The 21,499-nt window shown below is 39.6% G+C and overlaps 1 pseudogene; it reads right to left on the bottom strand.

Moving 5' to 3' along the window:
* The window catches only part of LOC108541090 (leucine-rich repeat-containing protein 34-like), a 38,976-nt pseudogene that overhangs the window by 12,393 nt on the left and 5,084 nt on the right, over window positions 1-21,499 (bottom strand).

Raw genomic sequence — 21,499 nt, 5'->3', positions numbered from 1 at the left:
GGGGTTTCACCGTGTTAGCCAGGATGGTCTCGATCTCCTGACCTCGTGATCCGCCCGTCTCGGCCTCCCAAAGTGCTGGGATTACAGGCTTGAGCCACCTCGCCCGGCCCCAAACCTCTTTTCTTTACAAATTTCCCGGTCTCAGGTATTTCTTCACAGCAGCACAAAACAGATTAAGACAAGAGGGAAAAAAATGAAGCTTAATCCTTAACTTTCATTTCACAAAACTTAACTTGAAATGGGTCACAGAATTAAATGTAAATGTTAAAAGTTATAAAAATCTGTGACCTTGGCATAGGTAAAGATTTGTTAGATGGTACATAAAAAGCATGGGCTATAAAAGAAATAAATGAATACATAGGACTTTATCGAAATCAGAACTCTTGCTCTGAAAAATACAATCAAGAAAACGAAAGGTGAGTCATAGAGAAAATATTTGTCATACACGTATATACTGATAAAGAGCTTATATCCAAAACTCTTACAATTCACAAAGGCAAAGAAGCCAGTTCTTAAAACTGAGCAAAAAGCCAGGCATGGTAGCACATGCCTGTAGTCCCAGCTGCTCCGGAGGCTGAGGTTGGGGATCGCTTAAGGCTGGGAGTTTGAGGCTTTAGTGCACTATCCTCACACCTGTGAATAACTATTGCACTCCAGCCTGGGCAGTATAGTAAGATTCCACCTTTAAAAAAAAAAACTGAGCAAAAGATTTGAAAAGACACTTTACAAAAGAAAATATATGAATAGCAAAAAAAGAAAACAAAAAAAGTCCATTATCTTAAGTCATCATAGAAATGTAAATTTAAACCACAATAAGATAACCACTGCCCATCCATTAGAATGGCTAATACTAAAAAGACTGCTAACATCAAATGTTGGAGAGAAAACGTGAATCTACCAGGACTCATGGATTGCTGATGGGAACGCAAATGGTATGGGATTTTGGAAAACAGTTTAACAATTTATTTAAAGTTAAACATATAGTTCAACCCAGCAATTCCACTCCTAGGTATTTATCCAAAGGAAATGAAAACACATATCCACATAATAATTTAAATCTGAGTATTTATAGCAACTTTATTTATAATAGCCTCAAACTGAATCCAACCCAAATGTCTATCAATAGGTGAATGGACAAACAAATTTGTTTCTTTTTATTAAGTAGTATGCCATATATATATATATGTGTGTGTGTGTGTGTGTGTGTGTGTGTGTGTGTGTGTGTGTATATATATTTTTCATTCACAAGCCAAAGGACATTTGGGTTATTTCCAAGTTGGGGCTACTATAAATAAAGGTGCTGTAAATATTCATGCAGACATCTTTGTATGAATATAAGTTTTCATTTATTTTGGGTAATCACATAGGACTGGGATTGCTGGGTTATATGTTAACAGTATATTTAGCTTCATAAGAAACTGCCAAACTGTTTTCCAAAATGGTTGTATTATTTGGATCTCCATTAGCAATGTATGGGAGTTCAAGTTGCTCTGTATTTTAGCCAACATTTTATATTCTCATTACTTCTTTAATTTTAGTCTTTGTAATAGGTATTCTTATGAACTCAATTTTATCCTCCCCAAAATTCATATGCTGAAATCTTAACCCTCAATGTGACTGTATTTAGAGATAGGGCCTTTCAGGACGTAATTTAGGTTAAATGACATCACATGGGTGGGGCTGTAATCCAACAGAACTGGCATCTTTATAAGAGGAAGAAACACCAGGAATACACATGCACAGGGGAAAGGCCACGTGAGACCACAACAAGAAGGCACCACCTGTAAGCCAGGAAAAGAGGCCTCCCCAGAAACCAACACGCTGGTACCTTAATTTTGGACTTCCAGCCTCCAGAAATGTGAGAAAATAAATTTCTGTTGCAGTCCATTCTGTGGTATTCTGTTATGATAGACAAGCAGACTAGTACAGATTGTATAGTGGTATCTCACTGTGGTTTTCATTTGTACTTCTCTAGTGATTAATGATATTGAACATCTTTTCATGTGCTTATTTGCATCTTTAGCTCTTTTTATGAAGTGCGTGTCTGCATAAAATTCATAATTTTGTGCACCAAAACCAATTCTTAGTACATTTTGCTCCACAGATTTCTTAATTCATTAGGATCATTGTCTTTACTATCATTCTGTGACTCACCAACATCTGTGTTTGGATGAGTAATTCTTGCAAAAACTATGTTTCAGGGCTCAAAGCTTTCTTTTTCCCACAACGGACAGTTATACAAAGTTTAATATAGTGATTACCTTTTATACATTTGATAAAAGTAACTTGTTTTAATTTATGAGAGAAAATTTAATAAACTATAAAAATCTCTGTGAAAGCAATAAGACAAATGTATAAAAATGATTTTAGTTAGCTGAGTGTGGTGGCTCACGCCTGTAATCTCAGCTACTCAAAAGACTGAGGCAGGAGAATCGCTTGAACCTGGGCGGCAGAGGTTGCAGTGAGCTGAGATCATGCCACTGCACTCCAGCCTGGGCAACAGAGCAAGAGTCTATCCCCCCGCAACAAAAAAAAAAAAAAAACATTTTATATCTTCTTTATCATAGATGTTGACTTACTGGAACAAGAGCAAAATCTGCATTAGATGAGAGGCTCTAAACTTCTCCATAAGTTGGTGTTCAATAATAGTGTTTTTTAAGGTCATTGGAGACTTCTGTGAGCATCCAACCACCACAAATAACTCCACATTTGTGTTGTCTGCTTTTGTTTATTTATTTATGTATGAGAAAGAGTCTTGCTCTGTCACCCAGGTGGAGTGCACTGGCGTGTTCTCGACTCACTGCAACCTCCGCCTCCTGGGTTCAAGCAATTCTTGTGCCTAAGCCTCTCGAGTAGGTAGGTGGGACTACAGGCGTGTGCCACCATGACCAGCTAATTTTTGTATTTTCAGTAGAGACAGAGTTTCCCCATATTGGCCAGGCTGGTCTTGAATCCCTGGCCTCAAGTGATCTGCCTATCTCGGCCTCCAAAAGTGCTGGGATTACAGGCATGAACCAGTGCACCTGGCCTATTGTCTGTTTCTAGATGGCCTATTTGAATTATGTCTGAACATGATACACATGTAGCCTCATCAAATTTGTTTTCCTTTTGTTCTGTTTTGTTTTTGAGACAGGGTCTCACGTTGCTCAGTCTGGAGTGCAGTGACACCATCACAGCTCACTTCCAACCTTGACTTCCCTGGGCTCAGGTGATCCTACCAACTCAGCCACCCAAGTAGCTAGGAATACAGGCACATAACACCATGGCCAGCTAATTTTTGTAATTTTTTTGTAGAGATGGGGTCTCACTATGTTGCCCAGGCTAAATTTGTTTCCCCAAATGTAGATATTAGAAAACGTGGGATTTGTTTTCATTGATTGTGAAAGTGCAAGTCCTCCTCTATGTTGTTGCTGACTACTGACAATGCTTTAAAACTCCCAGTGTGTAAAGTAAGAATTTCATGGAGATACTTTGCTCCTGCAATTTCTATTCTGTTAAAAGAAAAATCTACTCCATTTAGGGTAATATTGCTTTTACATCAGCCAGATACATAATTCCATCCTGAGCTATTTGATTGCAGCTGACATCAAGGCAGCATAGGCTACTGTTCAGACACGTGAATAACACGTAAATGTTGTATACTACAGTTTTTTATACTATGCTTACACATGTGTAGTTGAACAAGGCAGTTATTTTCTTTCAACATATGGCCTAGGTGGGGCGTGGACTCTTTCTGTTTGCCATACTGCACAGGTCAGTTTAGGTTTATTCCCTTAATTGCTTTGTTTTTAGTTAGTACTGTAGCAAATGCTATCAGACTTTGCATTCCCAGATCACAGTAACCCAGACCTACTTTCTCTAAGGATGAATTAATTTGCAGCATTGCAGCAAAAAATGTTCCACTCTTATTTTTTTAATCTTGTTTCCAGTCATTCTTAGGTATTTCAGAGTTCTGTTCTTATTTACTGCTTTGCCAATCAATTCTCCACCTTGGCTGAATGCAGTGGCTCACGCCTGTGATCCCAGCACTTTGTGAGGCCGAGGCAGGTGGATCACCTGAGGTCAGGAGTTTGATACCAGCCTGGCTAGCATGGTGAAACCTTGTCTCTACTAAAAATATAAAAATTAGCCAGGGATGGTGGTGCATACCTGTAATCCCAGCTACTCGGGAGGCTAAGGCAGGAGAATTGCTTGAACCTGGGAGGTGGAGGTTGCAGTGAGCCAAGATCGTACCACTACACTCCAGCCTGGGCAAGAGCGAAACTCTGTTTAAAAAAACAAAACAAAACAAAAAAACACTCCTCCTTCAGGCCCAGTATCATCAAACATAAGGTTTAAGTAAATGAGATTAAGTTATTTCTGAAGCAGTTTTATACTATAGTATGTGTCAACATCACTTATGAGGTTGTATCTAACATCCAAACTCTTAATATATAACTGATTCTCAAAAAAAAAAAAAAAAAGAACTAAGATTGTGCAGTGACACTATCATAGTTCACTAAAACCTTGAACCCCTGGGCTCAAGTGATCCTCCTGCCTTGGCCTCCCAAATTTCTGAGATTACAGGCATGAGCCACTGCACCCAGGCTAGTTAACTATTTAAAATTCTAGAAAGAACCCAAAAATCTTCACCTGTTACTCTTTTTACTGGCAGTAAGTAATTATTAACAGCAATGTTTAATGTGCTTCCTTCTTCTAGTTATGCCCATTGGGGTCAATGCCAGAGTTGTGGCCAGAATGGGTGGCAGAGGGGGTGAACCAGCCAGGGCAAGAGGTGGCATCCTACCAGCTGCTCCACATATTCCTTTTACCCCACAGGCTGCAGCAGCTGTGCCACCATTCAATACTAATTGGTTTCTTTGGGGGGGTGTTTGTTTGTTTAATTTTTGAGACAGGGTCTTGCTCTGCAGCCCAGGCTGGAGTGCAGTAACATAACCACGGCTCACTGCAGCCTCAACCTCCCTAGCTCAAGTGATCCTCCCAGTTCAGCCTCCCAAGTAGCTGAGACTATAGGTGCACACCACCATTCCTGGCTAATTTTTTAATTGTTTGTAGAGATGAGGTCCCTACCTCATCTCTTTAATTGTAAAGAGATGAGCCTTTACAATAATGTTAGATAATTCACTTTAGAGAGAAAAATGACCTTCCAAAAGATTTGTTTTGATTCTATAAATTGTATGAAGAAACTCTATTACTGAAATTAACTGATATTCTATTTTAAGCATCTGATAACACTGGGAGAAAAAAAAAAAAAACAGCCACCATTTAACTGTTTGCAAAGCCTTTCCTTCTGCTAATGGAGCCAACACCTTAATAGCTATTGCTCCACTTTTCATAAGTGCACAAAAGAAGTTTCAATAAAAACGGGCAAAATTAATTGAAACATTGATTTAATTCAAAGGTGTGCTTCACAAAGTGATATGTAAATAGGCTTTCTACATCTTCATATTTTAAATATTTGTCTCTGGGTACAGTCTTTTAAAATTAAGTATTCACTTTTAAAGCAGAAGCCAGTGTTTCTTTAACTGATTTTCTTTCAGATTTTCAGCAGTCGGTGATACTACCATGGTCCCTATGGTAGATGTAAATAGTGGCAAACGTGCTGTTCAAATAACACGTCCACCATTAATGTTCCTTTTTTTTTTTTTTTTTTTTTTTTTTTGAGACGGAGTTTTGCTCTGCCACCCAGGCTGGAGTGCAGTGGCCGGCTCTCAGCTCACTGCAAGCTCCGCCTCCCGGGTTCACGCCATTCTCCTGCCTCAGCCTCCCGAGTAGCTGGGACTACAGGCGCCCGCCACCTCGCCCAGCTAGTTTTTTGTATTTTTTAGTAGAGACAGGGTTTCACCATGTTAGCCAGGATGGTCTCGATCTCCTGACCGCGTGATCCGCCCGTCTCGGCCTCCCAAAGTGCTGGGATTACAGGCTTGAGCCACCGCGCCCGGCCTAATGTTCTTAAGAAATGGAAACACAGTCATTTTTTCATTAAACATGTATGTTATGGGTTGAATTGTGGCCCACCCCCACAAATGTGTATATTAAAGTCCTAGCACCAGTACTGCAGAATATGGTCTTATTTGGGAATAGGGCATTTTAGGCTTAATTAGTTAAGATGAAGTAATACTGGAGTAGAGTGGCCTCTAATCCAATGTGACGGTGTCCTTATAAAAAGGGAGAAATTTGGACACAGACATGAACACAAGGGAAATACCATGTGAAAATAATGGCAGAGAATTGGGGTGATATTTTTGCAAGCCATGGAATGCCAAAGTTTGCCAGCAATTCACCAGAAGCTAGGGTAGAGGCATGGAACAGATTCTCTTTCATAGCCCTCAGAAGGAACCAATCCCACTGACACCTTGATTTTGGACTTCCAGCCTTCAGAACTGTGAGACAATGAATTCAAGTGCTTTAAGCAACCCACAATTGTGGGTACTTTGTTATCGCAACCTTAACAGACTCATATAATGAGCTTACATTAGTTTTAAGTACATTATTGCTAAAAGGCTTATTATAAAATAAAAATGCATTACCACTCAATAGCATAAGTAAGTCATTTTATATGTGAATTGTGCAATGAATGACAAAATATAGTACTAAAAATTCCCGGCCAGGCGTGGTGGCTCATAGTGGCGTGTAGTCTCAGCTACTTGGGAGGCTGCAGTGGGTGGATCACCTCAGGTCAGGAGTTCAAGACCTGCCTGACCAAGATGGAGAAGCCCCGTCTCTACTAAAAATACAAAATTAGCCCGGCGTGGTCACGCATGCCTATAGTCTCAGCTACTCAGGAGACTGAGGCAGGAGAATCGCTTGAACTCAGGAGACGGAGGATGCAGTGAGCCTAGATCGCAGCATTGCACTTCAGCCTGGGCAACAAAAGCAAAACTTCGTTCCAAAAAAAAAAAAATTCCCACACTTCTCAATACACTTTTATAGTGGGACTGTGCCGCCTTTATTCCCTGCATGTATCTCCTGTACTTCTAACCAATGTACTTCTAACCAACAATTTATTATATTTCTCACTCATCTCCAGGGACTGGCAGACTGGTGGATATTTGCATCTTGCAAGCTAAAACACATGCCAGGCACAGGTCATGGCACAACTGGCTGATCAACTAAGTGGCTGGAAGGAACAGCTGTGTTAATTAATAACTTCACTCACTGCCACCTGAGACCAAATTCAGCTGACCCTCACCGCTCATGTCCAAGTGAACTTTTTTATATTCACAGATTCCCTGAATGGGTATCTTCAAAATGGAGCATAAGTTATTCTATGTCTGGAAAGGGCTGGGGAAAGAGTGATAACCTGATCATATTTAAGATTTAACATGTGTGTAGCTGAAGTCTCTGTCTGATGCACTTACATCTCACATACTACTAGAAGAGACTGTGACAGAAGCTGGAAATAGAAAAGTGAAGGCTTACCAAAATCATCTCAGATTATTAAAATGCATCTATTGCATTATAATATTTTATTTAAAATGATAATCATATTTTATTTAAAATGAAAAATCCAGGAAGACTCTAAAGTGAGCGGGCAGTAGGATATGTGGTCACTTTTTTTTTTTTTTTAGACACAGTCTCACTGTGTCACCCAGGCTGGAGTGCAGTGGTACAATCATGGCTCACTGCAGTCTTGATCTCCCCCAGGCTCAGGTGATCCTCCCACCTGAGCCTCCCAAGTAGCTGAGACTACAAGTGCGTGTCACCATGGCCAGCTAATTTTTGTATTTTTTGTAGATACGTTGTTTTGTCAGGTTGCCCAGGCTGGCCTCGAACTCCTGGGCTCAAGTCATTTGCCCACCTCAGCCTCCCAAAGTGCTGGGATTACAGAGGTGAGCCACCGCATTCCACCTGTGGTCACCTATATCATAAGGCTTTCTGGTAGATTGTTTCCATAATCGTTCCAAGTGAATTATGCCACCTTGTATACATACCGGTGGCATACATAGTACATTTGACCCACAGAACAATTTTTTAAACAAAATTTATTGGTAATGCAAAATAAACCATCATTCTCTTTAGGCTCTATAAAGGCATGAGTCCCCTGTTACTGACTTTACCTAAAATACAGGAAACTTTTCTCATTTATAGGCTCAAATTGGTTGTTTTCTTTTTATTTTTCTCTCAGCAACATTTTCCTCAATTACATCTTTGATTTTTGTTTCTGTTCCCGTTGTTCTCATTTGCTTCTCAGGCAATCCTATACTTATTAAATTGGATTTTTTTTTTTTTTTTTTTTTACTCTTCTCCATCTTTATCATCTCCTTTCTCATTATTTTGATCTGTTTTTGTGGCCTTTTCTTTTTTTAGAAAATTCTCAGATCTGCCCTCTCCATTGCAAATCCCATTTTCTCTGTACTTATTCTGTTCTTTACTACTTTCAAAGCAAACTTACAAATAACAAATATAAAAGATACTTAGGTCCCACCCCCAGAGATACCAATTGAATACTCTGGAGTGTGGCCCAAGCAAGTTTTTTTTTTTTTTAATTGTGGTAAAATCTACATGGCATACAATTTGTCTTTTTAGCCTCTTTTACGTGTGCAATTCAGTGTCATTAAATACATTTACATTGTTGGCAACCATAACCAGCATCTATTTCGAGAAATTTTTCATCTTGCAGATAATTTTTAACAACTCCCTCTTTAACATGAAAACACGATTCTCAGAAATAATCATAAAATAAAATCAATCATAATAATGACCATAAAAGAAACATAGTAAAAATGTTCTTCTATTCAACTTTTATACAATACTGCCAATAAAAAGTAAAGAGCAAATATATACTAAAAAGCACAATGATTTATTTAATGGCTTTTCTGTCTGCCTAACCATTTGAACTTTGACCCTTTGGCTCAAGCAATCCTCCTACCTCAGCCTCCCAAAGTGCTGGGATTACAGGCATGAGTCACTGTGCCCAGCCTGATTTCCAATTTAGAATCTATTGTATAAATTCAGGAATAGGTAGTGCTATGGAGATTGGAGACAGGATCCAAGGGAGCTCAATTTATTCATAAATGTTGCAAATGTAATATTGCAACCAACACGGGTAGCTGAATCTATGTATGTTGGAGGCAACTATATAATTGGAAGTTCTCTGAATTAGCTACCATGTAGAATAAAATGTTTATTTAAAAAGTAATAAAAATGTGGCTGGGTGAGTGATGAAAACAACTCTCAGTGGAGAGGGGATCTGGAAAGGGGATGGGAAGGGCAGGTTGCTCTCTCCTGAGGTTAAGTCACCTCTCAACCTCACACCTAGTGGCTCATGCCTGTAATATTAGCACTTTGGGAGGCAGAGGCAGGTGGATCACTTAAGGTCTGGAGTTCAAAACCAGCCTGTCCAACATGGTAAAACCCCGTCTCTACTAAAAATACAAAAAATTAGTGGGGCATGGTGGTGAGCATCTGTAATCCCAGCTATTTGGGAGGCTGAGGCAGGAGGATCCCTTGAACCTGGGAGGCAGAGATTGCAGTGAGCCGAGATCATGCCACTGCACTCCAGTCTGGGCAACAGAGCGAGACTCCGTCTCATAAAAAATAATAAAATAAAATAAAATAAAATAAAATGTAATAGTATCTGTAACAATTATTAAAACTAAACCAACAAAATAATTTTTCAGGAAGGAGTATGCTATCGTTGCCATTATCTAGAATTAATAGCTCACTGTGCTAATAAAAATAAAAGTAATTTTTAGTAGGTTTTAGTACTGTTTCAAGATTCTCAATGGACAATACATCTGCTTAGTGCCTGGTCTTAGGATAGGCTGCTCTCACGGTCCCACCCTTGGCATACTACTGGTTCATACCTTGTTAGTCCCTCCCACTGATCCAATGATAGAGGTTGGAAGAAGAGAAATTCTAGGCAGGCAGGGGCGGGTCTCTGGCAAAACCCCACCTTCCAGCTGAAAAGCCTGAAACCCAGCGCCCAAAGTGAGAACTTCCATCCCTGTGTGCCTACTCTTTCCCTTCCTATTGGTTCTTTCTGAATAATGTCTTTCTACCAATTGAATGTTGCCTTTTCCAAAACTGTCTACGGCCTTCCCCACCTCATCCTGTGTCTACAAAGATTCCAGACTCAGCTGGCAGAGGAGAGAAGTGGCTTGATGTTGGGAAGAAGCAAGCTGACTTCAGAGAAAGCAGCTGGATGTCAGAAAGAGGCAATTTGACTTCAGAAGAGAGAAGCAGAGAGGTGACTTAACCTTAAGGGAGAGCAACCTGCCCTTCCCATCCCCTTTCCAGCTCCCCTCTCCACTGAGAGTTGCTTTCATCACTCAATAAAATTCTACACATTCACCATGCTTCGGGTCATCTGTATGACCTCATTCCTTTTGGGCACCAGAAAAGAATTCGGGATACACTAAGCATGGGTACCCCAAAAAAGCTGTCATACTGGCCCTTTGCCCTCACTGGTAGAGTGCAGCTGCCCCATGTGACACTGCTGTTTGTGGACAGTGGAACTAAGGGAGAATTGTAACATACCCTCTAGGGCCTTGGAGTCACAGGCACCCCAACCTGGATGCTGCCATGGGGCCTGCGTGGAGTTTGCTCCTGCTGGTACTAAAGCAGCTGGTTCCTACACTTGCTCACCCAAGCACTCCCTCCCCTGAGGATTGCAGCATACCAGACCTGAGTGAGTGGAGCTTGTTCCTGCCGGCACCTAAGTTCTCCCACCTGTAAGGGGTTGAGTGGGGTGGACTGAGTTAATGGGGCACTTCTGTTGCAAGTCCTGCAAAGGGGTCAAGAAAATATTCTGCAGCACCACATTGACTCTATACTTGGCCCTGTGATTTGCTTTGCCCTCTCTTATAGCCTTGAGGTTGCCATATGAAAAAGCCTGAGCTAGTAGCCTTCATGCTGGAGTCATTTGACCCAACCAACAGCAGCACTAACCGCCAGGCATGTAAGTGCATTTTTCAGACAATCTAGCCCCAGTCAAGCTATCTCACAATTTCAGTCACATGAGTAATTTCCAGCAAAACCGATAGAAGAATATCTCACTCAAGTCCAGCTCAAATTGCACTGGCCCATAATATTTTAGCAAATAAAAGGGATGGTGTTTCAAGGCACTAAGTTTTGGGGTTGATTTTTTGTGCAGCAATAGGTAATTAATATACCATTGTAATAATTTTGGTTTTTATTTTGAGTGACATGGGAAGACATTCGAATATTTTGAGCTAGAGTGACATGATCTGACCTTTCAAGAAGATTACTCTGGTTGCTATGTTGGGAAAAAAAACAAAAAACAAAAAACACAACAACATAGGTAACTAAAGAAAGGAGGGAGACCATCTGGCAAGGTGATACAGTGAGCTAGATGAGACATGATGGTGGCAGTTGGGTAGTAGCAGTGCAGATGGTGAGAAATGGTCAGAATCTGGGTTCTAAATTAAGAGAAAGTTTGTTGATAGATTGAATGTGAGGTGAAAGAAAGAGAATCAGAAGGTTCATGGATTTTTTGCCAGATGATAACATGAGAAAGAGTGCAAAACTCTTTTTGTAAGCTGGGGGAAGATAACATCAGGGATTCTGTTCAGGAATGTTAAGTTAGAAATACCTGTAGACATCTAGTCTGCAGGACAATGATTCAGGATTTATATATGAGCTATAAACTTAAGAGTTGTGAGCATATTAATAAGATTAAAAGCCACAAGGCTAGATGGAATTTTCTAGGGATTTAGAGCAAATTGAGAAGAGAAGATCCAATAACTAAATTCTGAGACAGACACTTGAATGTTTAGATAATCTGTTCTCAAAGTATGATCTGTGGTCCCATGGGGTTCCCTAACACTCTTACATGGAGCCCTGGAGATCAAAACTACATTTTCATAATCATACAAAGACATTATCTGCTTTTTTTTTTTTTTACTGTATTGACAATTGCATTGAAATACGAAAACAATGGTGGGTAAATTGCTGTCACTTTAGCATAAATTGAAGACAGTGGTACTAAACTCAATTAGAAGTCATTGTATGCTTCACCACTGTTGCTCTTGTAGTTTAAAATGAAATGCCAACTATTGCTTTTGTAATTTAAAATGAAAATGTAAGAATGCCCTTGAGGAGAGGGTAACCATTCCTGATGACCGCTTATTACACATCTATTTATTAACAACATTCTGTATAAAAACATAGAAACATTAACATTCTGTATAAAAACATGGAAACTTCTCATAAACTACTTCTGGTCCAAAGTGAAATTGGCTCAAGGAAAGACACTTGTGCCATTGTTTGAATTGCAGGCTGAATGACTTTCTTTAGGGAACACATTTTTTATCTGAAAATCAACTAACACAAAAATTAGGTTTATTCAAACTTGGGTTTTTGGCAGACATTTTCTTGAAAATAAACCAAGTGACATTGTCACTTTAAACAAAACAACTGACTGTCTTTGTTGCCAGTGATAACATTTGAACTTTCAAGCAAAAATTTTGGAAAATTTGCCTCTGTAAGTTTGACAGCTTCCCAATATTGTCAGGTGAGGTCAGTAGTGATATTAGGAAATGTGATTTTTTGATATTATATAACGAGATGTGTCAACATTTGAATAATCTGCATAATTCAGGGAACTAATATTTTCCCATTGACTAATGCATAATGTTAAAAAATCATGAATGGGTAAAAAAGCCATTTAAAGTGCAGGATTGACAATAGATTTTCACATAACTGAGTACAAAAAGTTTACTGATAGAGTTTTAGACTGCACTTTACAATTAACCTTCAAGAAACTAACACTTGGAGTTCAGGTACAAAATCAAAGGAAAACATCCAAAATTATTTCAAAAGGCTATTAAAATACTCTTCCTTTTCCAAATAATCTAATTCCTTTTCCAAATATCTAAGTTAGGTCAGATTTTCTTCATATGCTTCAACCTAAACAATGCATTAGAATAGACTGAATTAGGAGAAGAAATGACACTCCAGCTGTCTTCTTTTAAACTAGACTAGGAGTGGGCAAACCTTTTCCACGAAAGTCCAAATACTTGATATTTTAGGATTTACCTGGCATATAGTTTCTCTTTGTCACAAATATGCAACTTTTTTATTGTAGTGAGAAAGCTGCCACAAATACTATGTAAGTTAATGAACATGGCTGTATTCCAATAAATATTTATAAAAATAAGCAGTGTTCTGAATTTGTCCAATAGGCTGTAGTTTGCAGAACCTAGCCCCACACTAGGCAGTAAAGATATTTTTAAAACTATAAAACAATACCAGTTTTCTTACTAATTTGTTTTGAAAACAGTTTTTTTCTATAAAAATTGTATGTAGGTTTTGAAGATGTAGCTATTTTTTCATAAAAAATGTATTTTTGTTAATATGTAGTAGGTTTCTAATGATCATGTTTAAACAAATTAATCAATAATTCTTTTTAAGTCTCAACTTTAATTTCTGATACAGTAATAATTGATAGATAAAAGCCACATAACCGAAAGCTCTTTGAGAGCTTTAATAATTTTTAAGAATGGAAATGGGGTCTTGGTATCAAAAAGTTTGAAAACTACTGGTTTGTAGGCAGGAGACATGAGAAGAAACCAGTAAATGAGACAGTGGAGGAGTGTCCTATTGAGGAAGCAGGAAAACTGGAAATGGGATTTCCTGGAAACCAAGTGAACAACTTGTTTCAAGGAGGAGAGTGTGAGACTAACTGTGTCAACTGATAATAGCATCATCAGAATGCTAATGGTGAGGAGGACCAGGTCCAGTGGCTCACGCCTGTAATTCCAGCACTTTGGGAGGCCAGGGAGTAAGGATCGCTTGAGCCCGGGAGTTTGAGACCAGCCTGAGAAACATAGCAAGACCTTATCTCTGTAAAAAATAAAAAAACTAGCTTGGTGCTGTGGCACACTCCTGTGGTCCTAGCTACTTGGGAGGCTGAGATGGGAGGATCGCTTGAGCCCAGGAGGTCAAGGCTGCAGTGAGCCATAATTGTAGTATCACTACAGATACTGGTCTCAAAAAAAATGCTAATGATAAGGGACCAATAGACAGGGAAATGTTGAGCTTGTTGAGCTTCAAGAGACAGTAGGGCTAATAGGACTGTAGGACACTGGAGAAGAGGAAGGCATCCAGGGCACTTGCCTTAGTCCATTTGGGTTGGGGAGGCCTTTGCTGAGGGTGAGAAGACCTCATCTACTGGCAAAGAGGACTAATCAGAATTTAGGGACTCAAGATCCCCACGTTCATCAGGGTCTTCCCACATGTCCCCATTCCAACTTATAGGATCTCATTATTTCCCAGTCAGTGCCTATACTTTGACAGTAGATACCTTACACTGTAGGAAATAAGGCTGTCCTTTATGGCACACCTAGAAGCTCTTAGGTCATTTACGCTGTGCTTGACCCGGGAATTTAAATTCCTGAGCTCATCATTTTCTTTCATTACTTTATCCAGTGGCATTAGTAGCAACCAATCAACATCATTATATTTTTCAGTTTTACAACAATATTTGAAACTATCACATACAGAGTTACTCACCTCCTCGCCTCTTGTAAGGGGTTGATTAGGAATATCCAATGCAGATATTTTGCATATTTCTATAAACAGTTCACAACATGGACTATTAGTGCTTTCTTTACTGTGGAAATGAGATCCTTAGCATTCTTAGATCTAAACAGATTAAAGAGCCAGTTCCAGAAATCCCAAAACCAATTCAGAAAACTCATTTTTAAAATTCTATTTCTTTAGAATCACTCTTGTTAATAAAATCTGTATTAGTTAAGGTTCTCTAGAGAATTACAACTAATAGGATACACAGAAAGATAGACATATGAGAGGATTTATTAAGGGAATTGGCTCATGTGATTACAGAGGACAAGAAGTAGAATGATATGCTGTTTTGCAAGTTGGAGAACCAAGAAAGCTAATAGTATAATTCAGTCTGAATCTAAAAGCCTGAGAATCAGGGGAGCCAATGCTGTAACTCTCAGTTCAAAAGCCTAAAAGCTGGGGACAATAGGGTATGTGTATAGGGGTTGCTGGTGTGAGTCCTGAGAGCCTGGAACTCTGATATTCCAAGGCAGGGGATGATGGTTGTTCCGGCTACACAAGAGAGTGAGAATTTGCCTTTTCTTTGTCTTTTTGTTCTATCTGGACCCTCAAGGGATTGGATGGTGCCTGCTTACATTGGCAAGGGTGGATAATCTTTACTGAGTCTACTGAGCCAAATGCTAATCTCTTCTCACCTTCACAGACACACCCAGAAATGTTTTATCAGCTATTTGGGTATCACTTAACCAGTCAAGTTGACTCATGGCACTGGTTGAAGAAATTGCTTTAAATGAGTGAAAAGTTCCCACTTCTGAAACAAGAGGTAGTAAATAAAGGATGAAGGCAGTTGTGGGCAAATTTGTAGGTGCAGTAGCAGGAAACTGAGGGAGTGTCAATCTGATGGTTTCTATTTTCATTTTGAAGTAAGAGTGAAGCATCTTTTGAAATGAGGGGGTGAAGTGTTTCGGAGGCTTAGAAGAGTAGGAAACATGAAAGGCTGAAGAAATGAGGAGAGAGAGCTAACGAGGAAAATTAGAGGGTTTCCAGGTAATGTTGACTTGCCAGGTGGGGTTAGAAATTATTAATGTATTGTGGCACCAATCTATATGATTGATGGATTTCCTCTAGCAAATATTTAAGAGCCCAGGTACTAGTACAGAGAAAGTAGACAATAAACCTGCTAGACCAGAAGTAGGCAAACTTTTCCTGTAAAGAGCCAGATAGTACATATTTTAGGATTTGTAGGCCATACAGTTTCAATCACAGCTATTCAACTCTGCCTTTGTAGTATAAAATCAGCTATAGATAATATATAAACAAATGAGCATGGCTGTGTTCCAGTAACACTTATATTCACTGAAATCTGAATTTTGTGGCATGACATTTCATGTCACAAAACATTACTCTTCCATTGATTTTTTTCAACTGTTTAAAAACATAAAAACAATTCTTAGCTTGTGGGCCATACAAAAATAGGCAGCAGGTCGATTGGTCTGTGGGGTCTGTAGTTTTTAAACCTTTGCCCTAAACTTTGTGGCAAATTAGAGAAAGGTACCTGCTTAGGACAGATCTACCCCAGGACTCTGAACAAAGCTTTAGTTTTTTTTCCATTTGTCCCCTTTGCTGGGTGCTTTTGTGCAGTGCACAAACTGCTCCTATGCTTTCAGATTTGGGTATCTATCAGACCCCCAAATGATGTTGTTTCAGATACAGCATGGAAAGTGAGGATATTGGCACAAAAATGGTTGAAAAGACGGGTCACTTTAGTGTTATCTGAATAGGGGTGGGAGGTAAGGCGGAAAGGTGCTGATAGACATCCAGTCAAGGGGATCAAGGGCCATTAAGTATTTTTTGTTTTTTTTTCTTTTTTGAGATGGAGTCTTGCTCTTGGCTCTGGTTGCCCAGGCTGGCGTGCAATGGTGAGACGACTCACTGCAACCTCCGCCTGCTGGGTTCAAGCAATTATCCTGCCTCAGCCTCCACAGTAGCTGGGATTATAGGCGCCTGCCACCACACCCAGCTAATTTTTGTATTTTTAGTAGAAATGGGGTTTCACCATGTTGGCCAGGCTAGTCTCAAACTGCTGACCTCAGGTGATCCGCCCACTTCGGCCTCCCAAAGTTCTGGGATTACAGGCCACTGCGCCCAGCCCTATTAAGCATTTATGAGCTTAAGGAACCAATATAATAGGAATAATTAAGGGAAGAGTTGGAACATTAAAGTCCTAGAGAGGTATGTTTGAATGTATGATCTAAGAGTGAAAGAGTTTAGGCAATTTTACGATGTAGTGTGTGGCACATCCAAAGGGTCAAAGTCTTTGATGAGAAAGAGAAAATGGCCACATTGTCAGTAAGTGACAGCACTGACAGAGATTAGAGGTTGACACAGCCGATGTTATGAACATAAAGAAACAATGACAGTAAAAATGTAATGATCTGGAAATGGTTCAGGGACAAAGGGAAGATCAGTCACTTTAACTCATGCCTGACACTCTCTTGTCCTCTCCTTTCCAAAACTTAGCTCCCAACTTTTGCTTCTATACCCCAAGGACTCAGGTCCTTTAAGATCCTTTTCTTTCCTCCCAAAGAACTGATCAGGAACTGGGAAGAAAACATTAGTGAAGAAATTTAGAGGTTAACATATAAGAAATAGAAAAGCTGGGGATGTTTATAGGTTACAGGTTTTGCTTCATTGTAGTTATATATTTCAACTTCTGACTAGAATCTCCAGCTGAATGAATCAGAGGCTTCTTAAGCTCAATATGCACAAAATAGAACTGAATTTCCTCCTTGACACATTCTGCCCATGCTGCCAGGTAAACTTCTTCCTGCTTTTGTGTAACTCTCTCAGTAAAAGATATTACCAGCCCCTTCCCTTACCCAACTCCTTCCATAGGTTTCCTTAGTCTGTCCAACTATTTTCGTATCCAGTGCTACCCCTCTGCTTTAGGCTCTCATCATCTCTGACTTGGATTATTAGAAATTCCTTTCAATGAACTCCCTAATAATCCTGCTTTATTTAAATTTTCGTAAGTTGTTCATCATTGATTTTTGTGTTAATTTGATTTTGTAAAATATTGCATTAAAATTTCATTTATCTTGATACCCAAATATTTTGGTGCCTCCTTAAGGTGTGCACAAAAATCAAGTGCTGTCCTCACTTCACTCTTGTCCTAGCCCTTCTCCTACCTCCAGTCTTGTCTCCCTCAATCTGTTTTCCATTTAGCCAGGCAGCCAGTCAACCAAAATACGTAAGTAATCATGCCACATTCGTGCTTAAAATTCATCAAAGTATTCCCCTCAGGTTAATTCAACGAGACCTTACCAAGATCAATCTTGTTCTGGTCCCTGCTTTCTATTTCAGTCTCTATTTTGGATTTCCTCTTTTTCCTCTATTTGTCATTGCCATGGCTAACACTATGTACAGACACAGAATGAACACATAATGTTCTTAGAGCTTTACATGTATTATTTTATTCTATATGATGAAGTGATATAGATTCTATTATATTATTTCTATATTATTTTATAGCCAAAGACAATGCTATAAAGGGTTACCTGAGGTTGGGAATTTATTTTAGAAAGAAATTTATTTGGCTTACAATTCTGCAGGTTGTGCAAGCAGATATCAACATCTGCACAGCTTCTAGTGAGACCTCAGGAAGCTCACAATCGTGGTGGAAGGCAGAGAGGGAGCTGGCATACCATATGGCAAGAGAGGGAGCGAGAGAGAGAGAGAGAGATGAGTGTCACGCCATGCTCTTTTAAACAACCAGCTCTCATGTGAACTCATAGAGAACTCAGTCACTACCATGAGGACAGCACCAAGACATTCATGAGGGATCTGATCTGCTCCCGTAAACCCAAATGCCTCCCCCTAGGTCCATCTCCAACATTAGGGATCACACTTCAGCATGAGATTTGGAGTGGACACACATCCAAACCACGTCAATCACTAAGCTATAAAGTTTCACAGTTCCCTTCCCCTAGGTCTTTTAATGCTTTTCTACAATTCCCCTCCTTGGAAAACTCTCCATCCTCCTGCTGTGGTTACTTCCTGCAGTAGGTGGATTAGTGGCTCCCCTAAGGCATTCACATCCCAATCCCTGGAACCTGTTACCTAATGTGGTAAAATGATTTCGCAGTTGTGATTAGGTTCAGAATTTGAGATAGGAAAGTTATCCTTGTATTATCTGAATGGACCCATTGTAATTACAAAGGCCCTTACAAGAGTGAGGCAGGGAGATCAGAGTGAGAGAGAAGATATGATGATGGAAGCAGAGAGATCAGAGTGATGCCATTGCTGGCAGGGGGCCATGAGGAATGTAGGCAGCCTCCGGAAGTCAGAAAAGGCAAAGAACAGACTATTGCTTACAGCCTCCACAGAGAATGCAGCCCTGCTGATACCTTGATCTTGGACTTTCGATGTCCAGAACTGCAAGTTAATACATCTGTGTTATTTTAAGTCATTAAATTTCTGGTAATTTGTTACAGCAGCAATGGGAAACTAATACACTTCCTCTGGAATGCCTTTCCTGGTCCCCTCAAATTATGTTAGATGCTCTTCCCAAATGTTCCCACAATTTCCTGTTCTTGCCTCTTACCCAGCACTCACTGTGTTGCATTGCATTTCCTGGTTATGAGACCATCTCTACCTCTAGGTGGTAAGTTTCTTTGACTGGGATCATGTTCTTTTGTATCCTCAGAACTTTACTTAAAGATACGCAGTTGGAGCTCAACAGACATTTGTTGACTGAATAAATGAATGTGATTTCTCAATCAAAGAGGGTTTGGATTACGTGTTTATACTACAATTATGTTTAAAATGATGACTATTAAGCTTAAAATGCAATCAAATTTGCCTTCCTGTTAAGAAAAAATAAAAACATAAAGGACACAGAGTGGGCTTTTTTCTGAGAATCCCATGAACACTGCAGGGGGAAGCAGTTACCTTGACAGTGATGAGAAACCTGCTTTCTTCAGAGAAACAAATGAAGCAATAAAACAAGAGAGGGTAAAGTAATTAAGAAATTCTGGGCCGGGCACGGTGGCTCATGCCTGTAATCCCAGCACTTTAGGAGGCCGAGGAAGATTACCTGAGGTGAGGAGTTCAAGACCAGCCTGGCCAAACTGGTGACACCTGTCTCTAAAAATACAAAAATTAGCTGGCTGTGGTGGTGTATGCCTGTAATCCCAGCACTTTAGGAGGCCGAGGCGGATTACCTGAGGTCAGGAGTTCAAGACCAACCTGGCCAACATGGTGACACCCTGTCTCTAAAAATACAAAAATTAGCTGGGTGTGGTGGTGCAGGCCTGTAATCACAGTTATTCGGGTGAGGCTGAGGTAGGAGAATTGCTTGAACCTGGGAGGCAGAGGTTGCAGTGAGCCGAGATCACACCATTGTACTCTAGCCTGGGTAACAGAGAGAGAGACTCTGTTTCAAAAAAAAAAAAGAAGAAAAGAAAACCTGAAGTTTAACATAGGCTTATACGTTTTTTACATAGTAAGACACATACTTAGAAATGACATATGTGCTAGCTACAAGAAGTTTTTATTCATGACAGTGGTGAATTGAGTGGGGCTGTGCTTGGCTTGCTACTGTTGAATATGACTCAAACACAAGTCAGGAACACATGACATTTTATTCCTATTTTCCTTTTGTTGTGAGTCTTTGTAATGCTCTATGTCTTACTCCATTCAGCTGATATAACAAAATATCATAAACTGGGTAACTTATAAATGATATTTATTTATTATGGTTCTGGAGGCTGGGAAGCCTCAAGGCACTGGCAGATTTGATGTCTAGTGAGGGCCTGCTTCCTGGTCCACAGAATGACACCTTCTCACTGTGCACATGAGGTGGAAGGGCAAGATAGTTGTTGGGAGCCTCTTTTATAGGGGTACTAATCCCATTCATGAGGGTTCCACATCACTACAATGGCCCCATCTCTTAATATTATCACATCAGAGATTCAGTTTCAACATATGATTTTTGGGGGGGACACATTCAGATCACAGCACCTAATTTAACAGTGTAATTTCAGTATGTTGATTCTCAAAGGGGAGAAGTCATTACACAATCACCTGTTTCTCTCCCATCCTATAACCCACCAACTGTTTTAATAATCTGGCATGGTGTGACTGGGTCATCTGCTTAGGGTATTACAAGGCTTAAGTCAGGTGTTAGATTGAGTTTTTATCTGGTGACTCTGGAGAAAAAAATCTGCTTCCAAGTTCAGTGGTACACTTACCACAATTCAGTCCCTTGTGGTTGTGGAACTGAGGTCCCATTTCCTTACTGGCTATCAGCTAGGAATTCCTCTCAGCAACTACAGGCTGCTTTTAGGTACTTTTCCTGTGGCCACAATTGTCACTTTACAACACAGATGCTATGCCTAAAAACTTAACAATAAATATTATCAAATATCCAGGCAAGATTAAAATTTCCCTGATTGTCTCAGAAATTATCTTATGGTTTGTTAACAGAAGGATCCAATCAGGATTCAAACATTGCCTTTGGTTGAATTATGTCTTAAATCTTTTAAAATATAAAACGTTTGTCCAGTTCTTTATTTTTCTTGCAATGTATTTGTTGAAGAAACATGAATTTGTTTACAGAATTGTCTTTATTTTAGATCTTCCTGATTGCATTCCAATGGTGTTATTTAACATGCTCCTCTGTCTACTGTACTTTTTGTAAAATTGGCAAATAGATATGAGGTTTGATTCAATTCAGTTTCAATTTTTTTTTTTTTTTAAAGCAGGAATACGTCATGGGAAGTATCATGTTTGTACTATTGCATCAAATCAGGAGACACATAAGCTTGGCTCTGTTTCTGTGACGTCAACAACCACTAATCACCATTGGCTGAACCCAGATTTCATTAGGGGTTGCAGACAGGTGATATTTTAATTTTACCAATTCTGCTTCATTTATTTATATATTTATTTATTTATTTATTTTATTTTATTTATTTATTTTTTTGAGATGGAGTCTGGCTCTGTCGCC

This window comes from Rhinopithecus bieti, unplaced genomic scaffold (assembly GCF_001698545.2).
Source record: "Rhinopithecus bieti isolate Rb0 unplaced genomic scaffold, ASM169854v2 scaffold_17971, whole genome shotgun sequence".
Lineage (NCBI taxonomy): Eukaryota > Metazoa > Chordata > Mammalia > Primates > Cercopithecidae > Rhinopithecus > Rhinopithecus bieti.
This window is presented reverse-complemented; position numbering and strand designations above follow the sequence as displayed.